The 17,686-nt window shown below is 38.2% G+C and overlaps 1 protein-coding gene and 1 long non-coding RNA gene across 8 annotated transcripts in view; one reads left to right on the top strand and one right to left on the bottom strand.

The window, feature by feature from the left end:
* The window catches only part of LOC138185797 (uncharacterized), a 50,359-nt gene extending 33,284 nt beyond the window's left edge, over window positions 1-17,075 (bottom strand). For 4 of the 6 annotated variants that reach the window (XM_069125001.1, XM_069125003.1, XM_069125000.1 and 1 more), the window contains exons 1-2: window positions 16,825-17,075; window positions 14,641-15,003 (exon numbers count right to left, since the gene is read on the bottom strand). The gene's annotated coding sequence lies outside the window, so the exon portion shown is untranslated. Of the gene's footprint in view, window positions 1-14,640; window positions 15,023-16,666; window positions 16,729-16,824 lie in introns of all 6 variants that reach the window. The other 2 variants (XM_069125004.1, XM_069125005.1) reach the window with 2 other exon arrangements.
* Window positions 7,008-10,672, top strand: LOC138185544 (uncharacterized). 2 transcript variants are annotated; one of them, XR_011174648.1, is made up of 3 exons: window positions 7,008-9,043; window positions 9,136-9,478; window positions 10,272-10,672. It is a non-coding gene; the product is annotated as an uncharacterized LOC138185544 (long non-coding RNA). The 2 variants fall into 2 exon arrangements; XR_011174647.1 differs by lacking the exon at window positions 7,008-9,043 and having other exon boundaries at window positions 9,116-9,478.
* Window positions 17,076-17,686: the final 611 nt, after the last annotated feature.

The following is a 17,686-nucleotide window of genomic DNA, read 5'->3' as shown; positions in this document are numbered from 1 at the left end:
GTTGTTGTGAGTGTTGCGCTGGTGGCTCCAGTTCGAAATCGTTTCGAGCCATTATTCCATGAAGAGCGTTGCATCAGAGAAACATGCGTGGCTATGAATACGAATATCTGCCGCGGGTGCAACTGTCACTGTCCAATTATCCAATGACGAACCACGGCCTTGTCGCGCCTTTTCGAACAATGACGTCCTATTACGCTGTTTTAGTTTGTTTGTCGTCGAACGACGACGTTTCATTTTGCCCCGCCCGTTTGCTCACTCCCTGTCAAAGTCGCCAACGATCGAAAACCGCGTGTCCCTGGTACGAAAATTCGCGAGAGATCCACATTGGACTAATTCCTGTACGCTAACTTGGCGGATCGATTCGATCGAGAAGCGAGAATGGTAAACGATGTAAGCGATAGAAGCAAAGATTTCCAATTGAACCAAAAGACGTATTTTTGTTAAGAGACGACTTACTCGGGACTTGCCACTTTAATAAATTCAGAAGGAGAATAAAATACAGATTGATCTATCTCATCTACTAGATAGTATAACGAATTATATATCCCATTTTCGACAATTTTGTACTTACAAACTTCTCGCGGTATAAAATTTCGCAGTCTGTTCATCGACTTTCTATAAAACGCGAACCGTGCCATCTGCTATACCTTGGAAACCAACTTCTCTTACGTTTCGATCGATCCCAACGTTCCCAACGTACGAAAATCATTCACGGCCGTTTTGCTAAGGCTTCTTCCCTCGCGATTCGTAATCTCGTCACTTTCGCTCCTTCTTGAACGCACATACACTCGCAAACGTTACGTTATACCGTTCGAGGGTCCGGGAACGCATTGTGTCAGAAGAAGCCTGTGAGATTACGTCGCGCGGGGCCAATTGCAAAACGGCGCGATCCGCTCGCCGAGAATTATTCATACGGTGGTCGTGTGGTTATTGTTGTCTGGGAGCGGGCCAGGTAACGAGGCGCGAGTCCGTGGAAATCGTTCCGCGAATATTTCCACGGCTACCAGAATCGTCTGATTAATCGCAACGCGTAATCGTCCCGCAGATTTGTCACGGCTGATAAATCTTGCTAATTACAGGCCGGCGCGTTTCGCGCCAGCTAACCTCTGGCAAGAAACTGTTCCGACTGTTTTCGACCGGTGCGCTAATTAGCGGAACAAGCTAATTACGTGGAAATTATAATCGATCGGACCGCTAGTGTAACCTGCCGATTCAGCTTGCAACGATTTGGTTGGCTCACGAAAGGGTTGATGCAAGTGATTTAGTGACGCTTGCGTCTATCCGTAATTACGTCGCATAGAGAATTAATGACATTATGTTACGAGAAGAATTCACAAGTTGATATTATTATACTCTACTACTTGATATTATTATACTCTATACAATCGATATGTAGTATACATTATACGATCAAGAGTTTATAACTCGCATTTATATCCCCGGTGACTAATGTATCGGCAAACGTGTCTCAGAACCTGGATAGTCCTTCCGGGGTTTTGAACGTCTTTGCCACTTAAAGTTGACAAAGTAGTGGTGTAGGTCAACGTAGAGACTAGGCCCAGAGGGAAAATAAACCCCGTATCACGAAGCAGCGTGTCACTAGTTTACAACGCTTCCACTGCTATCCAGTATGCGGATACTGCAGCTCTCTTGCTCAATAACTTTCCAACTAATATTTTATATTTGATATTTTTCATGCGCCAAAACATGCTAATAAATACAACGAATGAAAAAATGACATTTGAATATTATTAGGACGTGATTGGTTCATTTTCTTCTTTACACAGTCACTGACACAAGATTGAAAGGCATGAATCATGCATTATGTGAAGCAGCGCATCCATTATGTAGACAATGCGAAGTGTCTGCTTTAACTTGCTGCCGGATTTTAATTTTATTTATCAGTTACAGTCTACACGGAACCTAACATTTTTACATTTATTTTTTTCTTTTTTTTTTACGAACGCGTTAATTTAAAGTAAAAGCGCAAAGGTAAAGTATCTGCTCACGATTCGTATCTTTCGTTCAATTTTTTGTCCTAGTGGCAGAGTAGTTTTATCCGAACTCGGTAACTGATTGCGTCACGTGTTTATCACGTAATCAAAGTTTGATCGTGAATGATTTATGCTTTACATAACGAACGTTTAACAAAACGAGCCAAAGGAGAATAATGCAAGCATTGGAGATGTTGACGCGTTGGAAAACACGGAAGCTGCAATTCAATTGTTACAATATGTAAAAATCTCTGCGCAAATTAAAAGCTAATGCGAAGAATCGCGTTATACGGCAACTTGTCAAGCAGCTGCAAGAACAGCGTCAAACAAATGTGTACATTAGTCGTTCGTAACACATTAACAATGCGGAATAAGATTTCCACATTGTTGGTGATAAAAAAGACAAGCGTGTTGTTATAGTCAAACATGGATCGACGTCGTACGTATTGTGTCGCAATAAATTTTCAAATGGTTTTAAACGATCTTCCTTCTTTTGTGAGCAAATAACTTTTTTACCATTGAAATTTACATCCTTCTATAAAAATCTATTCACACAGTAACTTGTTTGATAATGCGAAATAATATCTTTATAAAGACACAAATTACTTGAATAATAAAGAAAATATCTGATCGCGGAATAAGAAAATACGATCGATAGATAAGCGAATCGCTTTATATCGTCGTACCATTGATATTATATGACGAAATAAATAATTTATAAATATCGGATTATAAAATAATAAGACGCGATAGAGCAATGGAACGGTGACAAAATATAATTTATATCATATTTTGCGTTACTGCCTTGCTAGTAAATACTCGAAAACTCGAATATGAGATATATTACGCAAACTAAATACCACGGGACACCATAAGAAGGACCGCTGTATCGAAAAATTCAACCCCTTTTATGCAAACTTGAGTCAGTCATTGTACTTGAGAGCGTAGTTCTCGGCTCTGGATGATCCACGGTATCTAGTTGATGTATCGACCAACCGTTCAACAACCAAGTTGCTATTTACATTAATCTTCAGAATTTAAAAACTGGAAATTTACAAAGTTGCGAAATGTAAAGCGTAACGTCGTAGAACTTGAAAAAGTCACGTTTATGTATTAAACAGAGGATCTTAAGGAAATAGAAAAGCCTTTAATATTTCGTACTGCAATAACGATTTCGTGATGACTCTGTTATATCTGAAGAAAGAAAGACTGATAAGAAGATCGATTAGACGCGAACATCAACACATTATCGCAACAATTGCATCACGAGTATGGTTATTATTTGTTATTACGATTATCTGGTTTAATCGTGGTAAGAAGAAACAGAATAACGATTGGCAATTCGATATCCAGTCACGGAGTTGTCACGATAAAGTCTGCATGATGCGGCCAATCTGCGTGACTTTGGAAAATTAATCCCAATGTTGAACGAATCGATCGAAATGAACGCGTAGACGAGTGTAGAGCGTGTATTTTATTGCGAAGTATAGACGTATCGTCGATCTGAAACCACGTGTATTTTGTTCGAAAATTTACATACGGTAAACGAGCTGATTCGCAGAATTATATGAATATAGCAATTTCTCTTAACGCTGGTAGCTACTATTGTTATTACATCCAGAGCTAGAACTATCAATGTTATTAGTAAAGCCTTATTTGAAACGTTTCGTTTAATAATCTATCTCCGAATAGAAATCTGCAAATGACTGATAGTCAAAGTTTTTATAATATTCTTCATAAACTTTCGTATTAGCGTCTCATTTTTGTACTTCGAAATTGCAAGTTTCCCGGATGAATAACCGTGATATCAGGTGGTCTACGAATTGTAGAAAGCAATCAGGTTTCAAAAGTTAGTCACGAAGAGTATAATTCTTCCAGCCAAAATAGGTTAATTGAGCAAAGTAATAGCGCGAGCTAGCTACGAAGTGAAAGGTCCGGGTTCGAATCACAGTAGAACACACTGAACTGTTATTTTGGATTTACCATTATCCCGAGTTCTAGAATACAAAATGAAATAACTAGACGCGATAGAAAGAAACTATAGTTCCATTTCATTCAGCTTATTATCCGTCGCACGCAGTAGAGAGAAGCTTTTAACGGATCGTCCCACTTCATTCTGGTCATTTACATATTTGCATTTATCGTCGCTCAATTTATCATGCAGAGTTGAAATTGTTAATCTTCCTATTTACATGCATGCGATTAATTTTCACCACTTTACCGTTGAACACTCCGCTTCATTTTACATAATCTTTTTCCTTCAATTTTTCCTCTTTTCGAAAACTAGTGAAGTTGCGGTATAGCGAGTTACGCAATGGTCATTTTTATGATGCATTGGGAAAACCTGGCTAACGCGATATCATGTTCTTACTGAGTAAATGATGGAATACGATACGTTATGGTTTCGTTGATACGAAATCCGAATTACGTTTTAGACGTGGAACACGATAGTAATAATATCGATATAACGATAGTGCATTAACTTTATCGCGAATATCAAAAATAACGTTGCTCGGAGATACGCTTACAAGTTTTCTTCGAGAAATTCTTCAAGTGTAATTACTTCCGTAACGAAATAAAAATATACCTCTATACAATTTCGATGAATATTTTAGCAATTGTGTATTTTGCGGTTGTTTTTGCATAAATATTCGGATCGCACTCGCAGTTAATCTTTGCCAGTGCTAGTCGATAGAGTTTATGCCGTTTAAAAGTAGCGGATATTGAGAAACGGACGAAGCAAGAAGAAAAGTAGGTAATTCGACGCTTGATAGAAATTGCTTGCCGGGTAAAAAAAGGGGGAATGAAAAAAAGTTTATGTCATGACTCATAAAATATCGACTAAATGGCGAAGAAAACTTGCAGAAAATCGTTTACGGCGGTTTACCATAAATTACAAAGTTGCTTAAACTATCTACCCACTTGTCTTTTCCTCATAAAACGTAACATTATTTTCTCCACGGTGCTTCTAAAATAAAAATAAGAAACTAATCTAAGTAATTCGTTATTTCAATAAATAAATCATCGAAAATGTATTCTTTTTATTCTAGAAGCAACATAGGAAAGTTTTCATAGAAAAATCAATCCAAAGATAATTTTAAACAAGATCCTAATATATAAGAAATAGTCAAACCTGATCTTTATCACGACCTACTATGTAGACATCAAAATAGGTCGATGGATCCGATAAGCAAGGAGATACGATCGACCTGGTTACGCTATCGATGATTCAAGGTGTAGCAGTCATTCGAGTCACTCGATGAATTGAAAACAAGTGATCGCGTTAAAGGCTGATAGATATTCACACGGTAAATCGACGATGGAGTCTGTTTTCGAATTGTGCGCCTCTGGTACAGCGAATTGCCGGACGTGGTTGACGCGCGCGATTGAAAATAGACGCTTCCGGTTTCTCCTGGACACGTGCACGGGATTCAAGGCACGTAATGTGTGCCACGGAACTTGACCGAACCTCACAAAGCGAGAGTTCAATTGAACAGCCGTTGGCGTTCTTCGCGCGATTTGCAGCTGCGAGTAACCGGCACCGATTACGAATTCGTTTTCAACGCCTCTCGTCTCTCGACTCTATTGTTAATAAGTGATGTTCATTTCCTCTATTAGGATTGGAAAGCGAAACGAAGCGATCCTGGAATTGTTCCCGAGCTCGATGCAGTTTCGCAATTACCTTTCTGAAAGATTCTACAGAGAGAGGGAGAGAGAGTGAAATACTCGAATAAACTTTTTACCCAGATTCTTGGCATAATGAGCCATTTTCATTCGTATTGCTGCGTTGTTTGTATAATAATCGTGTTGCTGTTTATGGGAATAATTATATGTAATTATATATAATTATCGTACACAATTGTTTCAATTTCTTTTATGGATTTATTATGTCGTTCCACGATCTTGGTGCTATTTTTTGACGATATTGACCTCAAGATATTTATTATCAAATAATATCGATAAAATTATCACAAAGATAGACGCGAGAGAAAACTTACATATAGGTATGATACGAAAAAAAATTTCAATTAATTTTATCTCTCGTCTGTTTTTTGCAAAGTTTGAACACATACGTGTGAAAGATGTCTTATATCAATTAAAAAACAATCGTTGTCGTTCTAAATTCGAATCGTCTTTACATTTACCTATGGTTTTACCTGCAATTAGGATGAAAATGAAACAGTCCTTGAAATAACATGGATATAGTACAGCGGACTGTTCGAACGAAAGTCACGTTGAGCAAACTTGCTAATTCTATTTGTCGTATCAAGGTAAGCAGAGATTGGTGCCAATGAAAAATCGGATACGCGTATCGACGAGTTGACAATTGGGAAATTGCGAATGCAGAATGCTTTCGTATTAGCATTGAGAAAATTTGCAAGTATTACTTGTTAACATACGATAAAAATCCTATCAGCTGCGAACGTGTTGAACAGCTTTGTGACGCGGTTGGTCTTATCTTATCATCATGGCCGTTGTGACGTTTGCACCTCAGTTCGTTGTTGAATCTCGTAAGCTTCGAGACACCGATGAATCGAGCACCCGGGCATTACGTATCGAGAAATCGCGACTCGCTTCTCGGAAGCGAATCCAGTGCAAGAAGGGTGAAATCAACTTCGTTGATTGCTTTTGATATAACAATGACTATACTATATATGGAACATAGACTCTTAAATATAAAGAGGATAATGGTTCTCTTAATTCTTAATTCTCTGTCGTATAAACCGTGAACGTTACGTAACGCAAAAGACACTGTTTTAAACAATATGAAAAAATGATGCCAATGGTCTGTAAACTCGAAATTCTGATATTGTTATGGTAATCTAAATCCTGTGTAAAAAAAACTAATAAAACTTACCTAATATCTAGGAGAGAAAATCTCTGTTTAGAAAATATCTGTGTCATTTTATCCAATGAAGCGGTAACTGTACTTATTATACTTATTACGCATATATTTTTACCATTTGCTGGATATTTATTGACATTTCCACGACAGGAATAGATATCGCGTTTTTCTTTTTTCGAACGTTATTCCGGTGACTTGCAAACTTTATTTGTTAAAATTTCGTTACTAAACTACGTACTACGATAGTTTTGGTACAGTTAAGCGCTATACAAATATTTTTCACACCGATCGTATCTTTTTTCTCATTGTAAAGAAACAGCGAAAAATAGAACGATGAACGGATACCAATGAAAATCGCAATGGTAGTACACGTTCATTCACTGGAGTCGCGAGATTATAACTTTATTTCGCTGCTATTTGCGCAACTGTGTTCGCCGGTTGTAAAATCGCACGGATAACATTTAATGGATGAAAATGTTAAGCAACGGAACCTACGATCCTGAGAAACAGTAAGGAATACACGCGCGAGATTACACGGCGGGTGTTCGATGGAAAATGTCAGAGCTGGGTGCGCCGTGGTTTGTTATGTGTTCGTTTGCGCGCTATTGTAACACCGTGCAATGTTAAATGCGAACCAAAGAGACAATCCCCGGGCGATTGTTTGTTCTGGAACCTTGGTAATCACGAGATTTCGTGAATAAGCGCTCCCCTGGGAATAATTAGAAGCACAGCGAATCCGTGAAAACGGAGAAATATTTTAGCGAATCTCGGAACACTGGCAAAGTTGGTCTTCTACTCTGCTATTATCTACCACTAATTATACCGGAGATCTTCCACGAGATCTTCGGAGATTGAGAGAGATCTCGCAGAGACTGTCAAGACATCTCGTCTAAAGCAATCGACGACAGAGCGTATCGATGTGTATGGAGATTTTCGAATGCAACAAAGGAAACAATAATCGACTCTTCGATTGTTTCAACGTCTCTTCAAACTTGCCGTTCGTATAGTTGCTAAACGCTAAAGGCAAATTCGATGGTTGGAAACTCGCGTTTCAATCCGAGTTGACAAACTCTACGGAGAAGTTGAAACCATTTGGAAGCTGGATTGCACGAAAATACCGACGTGTACCAGTCTACAGCTACAGAATTCAATTAAATGGGAGACAGTACGGAATTGTTGGGCGCAAGCAACGGCACTACGGCAGAGAATGGCAAAGATCTAGGTGCGCTAAAGCGTCTGCGGTGAAATAAAGTATACGTAGAAGGACTGAAACCGTAATCCGGCCAAGCGAGCCAGTCTCTTGACCTGACATTTAATGCTCTTACACAAGTTGCAACTACCCGTTGCTCTTTGTCCGCCAAGATGGTGCTATTCATCGAAACGATACGAGTAGGCCAAAGGGAGGGACGGGCCAATGATTTTATCGTGTCGCGTTTGAATGTGCTCGACGCACCGCAATTTGCTATTTTCCACGGTATATGTACCATATCAGTTGCGAAATCGATGTTGGTATTGTCTTGTCAGCGGAGATTTGTTGGAACAGACTTTTGCGAATACGACTAGTGATCGTTATTATCATTATTAGCATAGTCCTGAATCGGATATGAGAATTCATCGAATACGCGTGCAATAAACACCCTGTAAAATCAGACACGTGCGAGTTCCACCGTGAAATTGAGATTTCCACGGTTCTAGAGGCACGGCGAGCAGATATGGGAAACCTCGCCGGTTACAACGATGGATTGTTCGCACTAGCAAGTCGTGTTCGTCGGGGATTCCAATTCTGAAATTGATTAAATCATTTGACTTGCGGTGGTACACGTCCGGTGCTTACCACCGAGTACAAATCCGAAACACTTGCTAACTTTGATAGATTCGAAATCGAGTTTGACCGGAACAGAATGTGTGCGACGATGTCTTGTAGACGTATCTATACGTTGTACAAGGTTTAATTGGAGTTAAGTGAAACGAATTACTATGTAGTAAACAAATTAAGTATAGCTGTGCCGATGTCACGGCACTGGCTGATGAAGGAAATCGAATAACTGGAGAATGGAAAGATACAATTTTAACCTGCGTTTCTTCGCGATATAGAAGAAAAACATGAGAATTAATGGTACGATGATTCAGAGTGTGTCGACTATCTTTAACTGCCGCTCAGCAGCGAGACCGTTCTCAAAATATTTAATTATACGACCAGTAGGTGAGGCTTCTTTCAACCGTGGAATCTTTTCCAAGTTCCAAGTCCAAAGTGGATTCCTGTGTAAAGAAGCTTTTCAAAAAATTATCTTCCAGAGATAAGTAATCTAAGCGACTGATTAACTGGTGCGTGTTGCACTGTTTAATGGGTTAACGGGTTTCGTTGGATGCGACGACTTTCGACTATCGTGGCGAATCAACGATCAGGAGAGAACCGAGTAACTTACAGGATCAGAAATGAAACATTATGATAGCACGGGCCTCGTACGTTGCGTGGGTCATTGAGAGTGTCACGCGTGACGTGGGAGCGTGTGTACGCAGAGGTATGTCAGAGAAAATACGGCGGAAACACGCACCAGCCGGCGGCACCGGCGAGGGAAAAGAATGAAAGAGAAGGGACATCGTCGAGGAGAAAAGAAGACCACGTACAAGCCAGACGGTAATTTTTCTAATTTGTTGTTATCCCCAGACAAGTTGAATTATGGCATGGGAGAGTCTGCTACTAGAAACCCACTGAGAATATACTACGTTTATATCAAATTAGAACAGGAAAATATTATTTTATTGTATGATTTTGATACTTGGATTTATATGCCGTTTGCTATTAAAGGAGTCGTTATTATTGGAATAACGATCAAGCGATATTAACTAATAAATGGAATAGAGACAAGGTAATCGATAAAACAAACGATTCATGGAATGTATATACCTTCTTCAAATTTACAAAATACTTTGTACGTCTATCGCTAGTTTTCTGAATTGTCTTTTTATTTACTACAAGGTGCAATGTGCAATGGTAGTTACGTTCGTTATAGAATAATTTTATGGCTAGGATATAATGGAGAAATTGAACAAAAGGATCGCGAAGGACGACGAAGAATGCATTCCATACATTGCTTCGAAGTGACGCGTCCCTACTTCTTTTATAACCACAGGATTTTCTCGAACAAATCGACTTAATGAATCTTTAATCGGTCATTGTGCCTATGCTAAGAAGTATTTCTAAAAATAACGTAAAAGCTTCGTGTTACTTGAAGATTATGGTTTTTAAAAAATAGAAAATACGTTGCACTATGCTTGCCCGAACAAAAATTTTAAATTTCCGATAAATGAGTAAACATCCGCGCTATGACAAACGCAGTTGCTTGAAAACTACGAATTATAGGAATCCAATATTCCTACTGCCAACTGCATTTTTCATGCACTTCCTACAAATACCATTTTGCTTTTAGATCCATACACTGGAATATATGCACACACATACTGAAGGATCGTAGAGGACCAAGCAGGAGAAAGAAGTAAACGTTGCTGGCGAGTCGAAATCTTGTATTCGCTGGACTAAGCCGAAGATATTTATCAGCAGAGATTAAAACGGGACTTTCCGTGTGTAACTGCATAAATTTAACTTTCCTGCTATGTATATGCACCAACACATATCCAGATACCGTAACTTTTCGGTCCGGTCGACGAATACCACGAGCAGCATCCGAGACAAGAATTAATATGACAATCTCTACGACTTAAATCTCGAATCGTCCTCGAACGAACAATATTCGAGTATATTGCGAGCAATACAAAATACTATACTACGCTATTTATAACACAAAAAATATTAAATTATATTACTGCATTATTATCTGTATTCTACATATTCGTACCCTCATAGCTATAGAATTGAAACGATTAATATCTTTAATGATACATGTTCAAAAATGTTTATCAACGAGAGAGAGTAATTTAGGATTGTAATTTACAGTCTATATTTTATAGTGCAATAATTTATCTTAACTCGATATGTCGTTTATTATCGAGCAATTTACATGCTACCGCGTGCGTATGAATCAGAATCGAACAGAGCTTATCGAGTAGGTATTCCTTTTCTTCCTTGTCGTTATCGCGATTGATTGTTTGTACAGGCAATATCAGTTAATAAAACATTCCGACAAATGCTTAACTGCTAATATCACTCGTAAAGGCGTTACAAGTAAACGTAAAGATTCGATTTTACGATGCTATTAGGTTTAGAATGAAGGAAGTAAGTAATAGGAATTATAACGAGGATGATAAAAGGCGTAAAAACAGTCTTTGCCTATCAGATACGATTCATATAATATAATAAACAGAAGCGTAAATTATTCGAATCCGATTTTCGCGACATTTGTGCAGAAAGCGAGGAGAGAATTTCATGCATTAAACAGCTGACACATTTGTATCAGTGATAAAACCATTCTATCTGATAACGATAAACGAAGGTTAGAAGAAGGATTTCGACGATGACGAAGATACAGAACTTCAAAGGCTTGGAAATATTCAACAAATATTAAGAAACAATCGGAAAGATAAATACGAATAGTACGTTCTATTGGATTATATTAAAATTTCTGCTGCAAATTCTTTGGTTTAAATATGCAAATCTACGTTTAACTACTTAATAGTTACGACATTCGCATAATGCTACTTTTCGAAAATATTATCGATGCAAATGCAGGAATAAACGAAACTGCAGATTTTTGAGAAGGTATTACTCGCGAATATTTTATATTATTCGTGAGGCGCAAGTCCAATTATTTATTACATTAGTATAATATCGAAACCTCGAAGGAATATTCCTAGAAATTTCAGAAAACACCGCAATTTATAATATTTTAATTCCATTAAAATTCCATTAAAATTCCATTAAAATATTATAAATTCATTCTTCGCTCGTAATACGCTCACACATAAGCTCGCACTTTTTTGCAAGTATTTCTACTCAATCCATCACGAAACAACACCCTGCATAAAGCTTTTAGTTGAAACAACCCACCCACGATAAGATCATCACATGTTAACGACGTTTAATCGCCATACTATTAATCTCCGCGTTTACGACAATCGCTAAGAGTTTAAAACACGGTCGAAACTTTTGACCACGCTATCGCTTTCGATGCAGTTGCTAACACGATAAACTTCCCCTATATTTTCTCATTGAGTGTTGCATATATAATGTATACATACGTGTACGGCCACGGAATCGTTCCGCAACGATGAGAAAAAGCGGATGAGTCAGCTGCTTCTTTCGCAACTTTCTAACGTCATTTACACGCTCGCCAATCCATGTCCGATCGTTCACATGCAACTCCACGAAGAACACAGACTATCTATGCAAATCGAACGCGATCCCTCGATAATTCCATATATTCCATGTTTTCGTTGCACGAGAATTGAAGTTCAGGTACACACATGATTGAAATCGAAACAAATATTCCAAATCTTCGGTCCATTCCTCCGAATATCGGCGTAATATTCGAATAAAGTTCGACACAAATGTAAAGTCATCTTGTTGTAATGTTTCATAAAATTAAGAATTTTACGCGCGCGTTGCGACAGTTTTTCGAAAATAGATGGGATGAGACAAACTCGTCTCTCGAATAAAATATCGTGACAAAGTGTCGGAAACTTGTGACTCGCTATCTGTAGAATGCTACTGACTTAATTAAGCCAACTCGCCTTCAGATTAATGTTTCATAATGAAATTTGTGACTCTAAAATTTCAATTATATTCTAAGGATTCGCGGGAGTTTCATTTCTTGAAAAATTAAAAGGTCGCTAAAGTCCTGGATCGCCTTAATCACATTACCCTTGAATGCGAACAGCGAGAAAACGCTACAAAACGTTCCACGAAATGCCCATGGCAGTACCAGTAACGATCATTTTAATTCCGAGTTTCGAAGTATCTTGAAATAATTTTTAGAATGTAAATTAATTTAAAAAAAAAATCGTACGATTAAAATAAACGCGCTCGTCGTAATATAGACGTTACAAGTAATTTAAACGTTTCTTTCTATATTTTGTGCCCCTAAATTAATTAAATAAACGAGACATTTAGAGACGCAGTAATTTAGAATCAAAATTCTTCTTTAGAAGTAGCAACTCTATAAAAGACTTTTTATATTTTCTTTTCCTCTCGTACGTGGCACTCGAGCGGAGCAGGTCGAGTTTCATCAAAGAAAATTGCTGCTTTGATAAAGCCTCGTTTTTCACGTTTTCCTAACGCGCCATTCAAGACATGAACTTGAAATAATCCAATTACGTTAATTTGACGACTCTCTTCATACAGAATTTCAATAAAGAGGATTCTTCGCCTTTTAGCTGCCTTTTCACAGTCCTTTAAATCTGAAAATTGAACATTATTCCGTGACAACGCCACAGATTCACTTTAAATTCCGTCGGAATACCCAGACTAACAAAAATAATGCATCGAGAATTGTGTATAAAATATAAAAAAATATATCGGAACTTTGATCTCTTTCCTTGCTCACATAAATTCACTACTCAGGCTAAGACGCTAGAAATTATGCAGAGAATACTATCGTACCTTCGTACTATTCTCGATTAAAGTATTGCTACAAGTTGAACACCTCGCATATTTCAACGCTACAACTACCAACAACTAAAGTATAAACTTGTACGAAAGAAATAAAAAATGAAATGCGAGAAGCCACTCTAGAGACACTATGGAGTTCTACGAGCTCTAGCATTAATACGACCTATCGATCACAAAGAAGATATGCAGATAGAAAGACTCGTGTCGTAACGGTTTATAGCAAATTGTCACGGCCTGTATTGTACTTTCTATTGACCGACTAGAACCAACTGGAAACATCCTTGAATATATCGGGATCATTTACATGCATCCAGTTCTCTTTTCACCACAGATACTCGCGGTTAACTGTGTGGTTAATTGCTCTCGTGGTTCGCACCTTTATTTTTTAACTTTTATTTCGTCCAAGGAAGCATTTTGACTCGATATATACGCCACCAGAGACCAAGTCGAACGGTTTCTTAGATACCTGGTCGGGACTCGGCGAAGCGAGTCTAACGAGACCCTTAGACTTTAATCACTCTGTTTACCGATACTGTATTCGCGTTGTTTGCATGCGTATAATAAACTGTGAATCGAGTAATCGAGAGGAATTTGCAATGTCGTTGAAATTTACTTTTCGCAATTTTCTCTTTAGTAGATTTGGATCGAAGAGTAGTTGGAAGAAATAAAATTTCATTTTTCGTCATTCCGACCAATTTCCAAAGTTTCTTTACGCGTCATCTAGTAGATTAATCCTCCTAACTTCTCAAAAAACGACTCGTTGTTCGATCCAATTCTAAAAAACGTTGTTCTATAGTTTAAAAAAGTGTCCGAGTATTAGCGAGACTGACTGTATGAAAATGTTACAGTAAGTACAATGGTGTGCGAGTGTTAGGTTGTCCGAAAAGTGTCGTTCTTTCACTGAACCTTCTTTTACAACGATGCATCTGTATACAAACATGAAACCTAATTTGTCGAACATCGTGATCTTTATTTTGATAGAGCAAAATGAATCATAAGTGATTGGATAAAATAATATAAAACGGAAAATGTTGTGCATCCATTATTTCCTTACAAAACGAAAGAAACTTTCCGGACGACCTAATACTTTTTGTAGCCATTGCTAAATAGCCATCTACAGTCTGGTCGTGTCATTTGTTTAATCATGGTCATAAAAATTTGAATTTGCATAAAGATCTGTAGCCTCAAGGACGCATTGTCAGATACGCGAAGGATACTGATTTTTCTGTACTTACTACGAGCAGATCTGAACGAGCTGCTGATGAAGGCGGAAGCAACGAGTCCGCATTATTCTCCCTCTTTCTCTGCCCGGCTCTCGCTGCCCTCTCCTCGACGTGACGGCCACGAGAGAGTAGCCTTTCGAAGTCTTGGCCGGTCACGCTTGTCCACGCGTTCTATATCTTCCTTCTTTTTCTCCCGTGCCTTTCACTCTTTCTCCTTTCTTCCTCTATCACGTGATCTCTGTCCCTCAGTTTTGTCTCTTCCCTTCGATTACGGGGTTCGCACTACACCCGCGAGCCACAACACACGGTACCCATGGCGACGCGTTCTCTCGCCATTTACGTTGTCTCTCCTCCTAATGTTCTTCCGCTCCCGATCTACGAAATCGTCCCGTCTCTTTAATTCATTTGCATTCAACGGTATGACACACGACCGACGACCAACGTAGCTACAGAAGACAAAGAAGGTATAATACTCGCAAGGTTAAACGTGAACCGATGCGGAGTATGGAAATTATGGAGAAAATAAATATAACGAGGAAAATCATGGAAGAAAACATTCATATTTTTTAACGAGCTATGTTAGTAAAAAGACGATATATCTGTTTTACTGACACGTAATTACACCTATACGCGAACTTTTTTAATTACAATGAAATACAGGAAAGTTTACAGAAAAATATTTCTTTGCATCGTTACAAACCATAACAAACGTTACTTATTTACCGAAAAATTCTGCTTCCAAGAAACATTTAGAGCTATTTGGTAATTAGCTGAAGCAGTTTATTACGTATACAGATATTGGTCAAGGTTGCTTATCGGTTTACCGAATCCTTTCTAATATACCAAATAACCTTAACCATTAATCGATCGAAATTTTCAATCCGATCGATCGATTATTTCTTACGACTGGCGAGAATCGATCGTGATCGATATCGAATATTTAACCGATAGTATATATCCTTCGCACGCCATTGTCATAGCAATTTCTTTCTTTGTTCAACATTATTAGTCAGCGATTACCGAGTGAACGCTTGTCGAGGAGGAAAGTTTTCTGTCGAGGGAACTTGTTGCTCGATCATTTAAATCTGTGAATTTCTTACTTCGATAACTATAGCATGGTATCGAGGCAAGCGTTTCTTTCCTCGATACGCGTGTTCATCGAACGAGATCATATAGAAATCGATACTCTTACAACTAGATTCGCAAGCAGGGAAACGTCGATAACAGATCGACGGACAAGCGGTTGAAATATCGAAATTTATCGTAATTATCGACTGAATGAAACAGAATTGCACGGCTGATTGTTAATCATACACTCGTTCGAGTACATAGCCAAACGTTGGATTTCAGACTAACAAGTACAGATATAAGTAGCTAAAAAAGAGAAAAAGTCTCGTTGATGAGAGAATAGCGACTAACAGCGCGAAGAATTTTTTTCATTAGAAAGAGAAACTTGAAAAGAATTGTTAAAAATTTGCTATGTAAACTTCGATAACGATACGACACTTAAAATGTTCTAAAAAGGCTATTACATCATTGTAATGTTACTTTATTTTCATGCACAAGAATTAAATGTAACTAGTAGATATTTATGTATATATATAATAATTACTACTATTACAACATGATACATAGAATATGACTTGTTACTACAATATTGTGATACACTATCGCATACATCGGTACGGCAATATTATTATTGACATATAGTGGTAATTACGCTATGGCAATCATAACATCACTACCTTCGTTACTTCTGTAAACATAATAGTAAGTTTCTGAAGTAGCCGATATAATGTAGCAATATACTTGTGGCAACCACCAAACCATTCTCAAACAAATGCAACAGATGAAAATTACAGAAAATACATCTTTAAAATGTGTCTACGATTCTATGAACCGAATAAAAGTCGTCATCGGTAGAGAATCCGAAAATAATCGAAAGAAACACTTTCCGAAAATTCTCGGTATATCAGAGAGAGAGAGAAAGATCATAGTAAACATTCCTGAAATAATAAGAAACAATCGTGACGCATACCCGAAATCCATAGACGGAGGTCGACGCAACGTAAAAACCGAGAGACATCGATAATCAACACGCTGCTGACCGAAAAAAAACAATGCCCGCGATTTGGGTTAGGTTGCACAATGAGGCTTTTGTCACAATTCCTTAGTAAAAACAGATAATAAGCTAACCTTCGAAACGTCTGTGCTTGTTGGATGCAAACGAATTAACGATCTGTTGACTTTCGTCTGTTCCACGCAAGAACCGTCATTGGTCGTCTGTCATGTGCACACGTTAGTATCGTAGTTGGTTTCGTAGTTGGCGGAAGTTTTCAAATTCACTGGTTCGAAGCGCGGACGATAATGAAGTTCGACAATGCGCACTATAAGACGCTCGGCGCGAGACTGACTACGCGAGTCGTGCACGTACCCTTGCTGTTTCGGAGTGTCGCGCCGTCTACCAATCAGTGCCACGGATTCCTGCGTAGGTATGCGTCCGCGCATGCGCAACGACGCGTCGAGCGGTCGCTTGCCGATCGCGAGCCCGTGATGCCACTGTTAAGGATAATAGTACTTTCTGAATTATGTATACATATTGCGATTAATAGATCGTAATTTAATAGGCCGTGTGAGATCCAATATACTAAATAGAAACTTCCATATCGATTATTACCAAAGTTTTTCTTTCTTGTTTATCTCCTTTGTTAAATATTCCTAATTCTCGAGTACAATCGATTACAGCGGTGTCTCAATTATCGAACGATTGGTATGGGCCGAACATATCTCGAATAATCGAAAACTCGAATAGTACGGAAGGATCCATGGCTGTTAATAAATCGTGCAACAAAATTGTAAAAAACATTCTGGTCGTTTGTAAATGTTTTTAAGTTTGATTAACTATTTAATCGATTGAACGTTTGATTGCCTTGACAATACCTCGCTACATACACTTTCGTATTTCTTATATTAACTTATGTTACTTTCGGAAAAAATGGAGTCATGGTAAAGTTCAAAGCGACTCGAATAATACGGAACTTCGGTTAAACAGGGCTCG

The sequence above is a fragment of the Bombus flavifrons genome, chromosome 12 (genome assembly GCF_040668555.2).
Source record: "Bombus flavifrons isolate JBK064 chromosome 12, iyBomFlav1_principal, whole genome shotgun sequence".
Taxonomy (NCBI): Eukaryota; Metazoa; Arthropoda; class Insecta; order Hymenoptera; family Apidae; genus Bombus; species Bombus flavifrons.
This window is presented reverse-complemented; position numbering and strand designations above follow the sequence as displayed.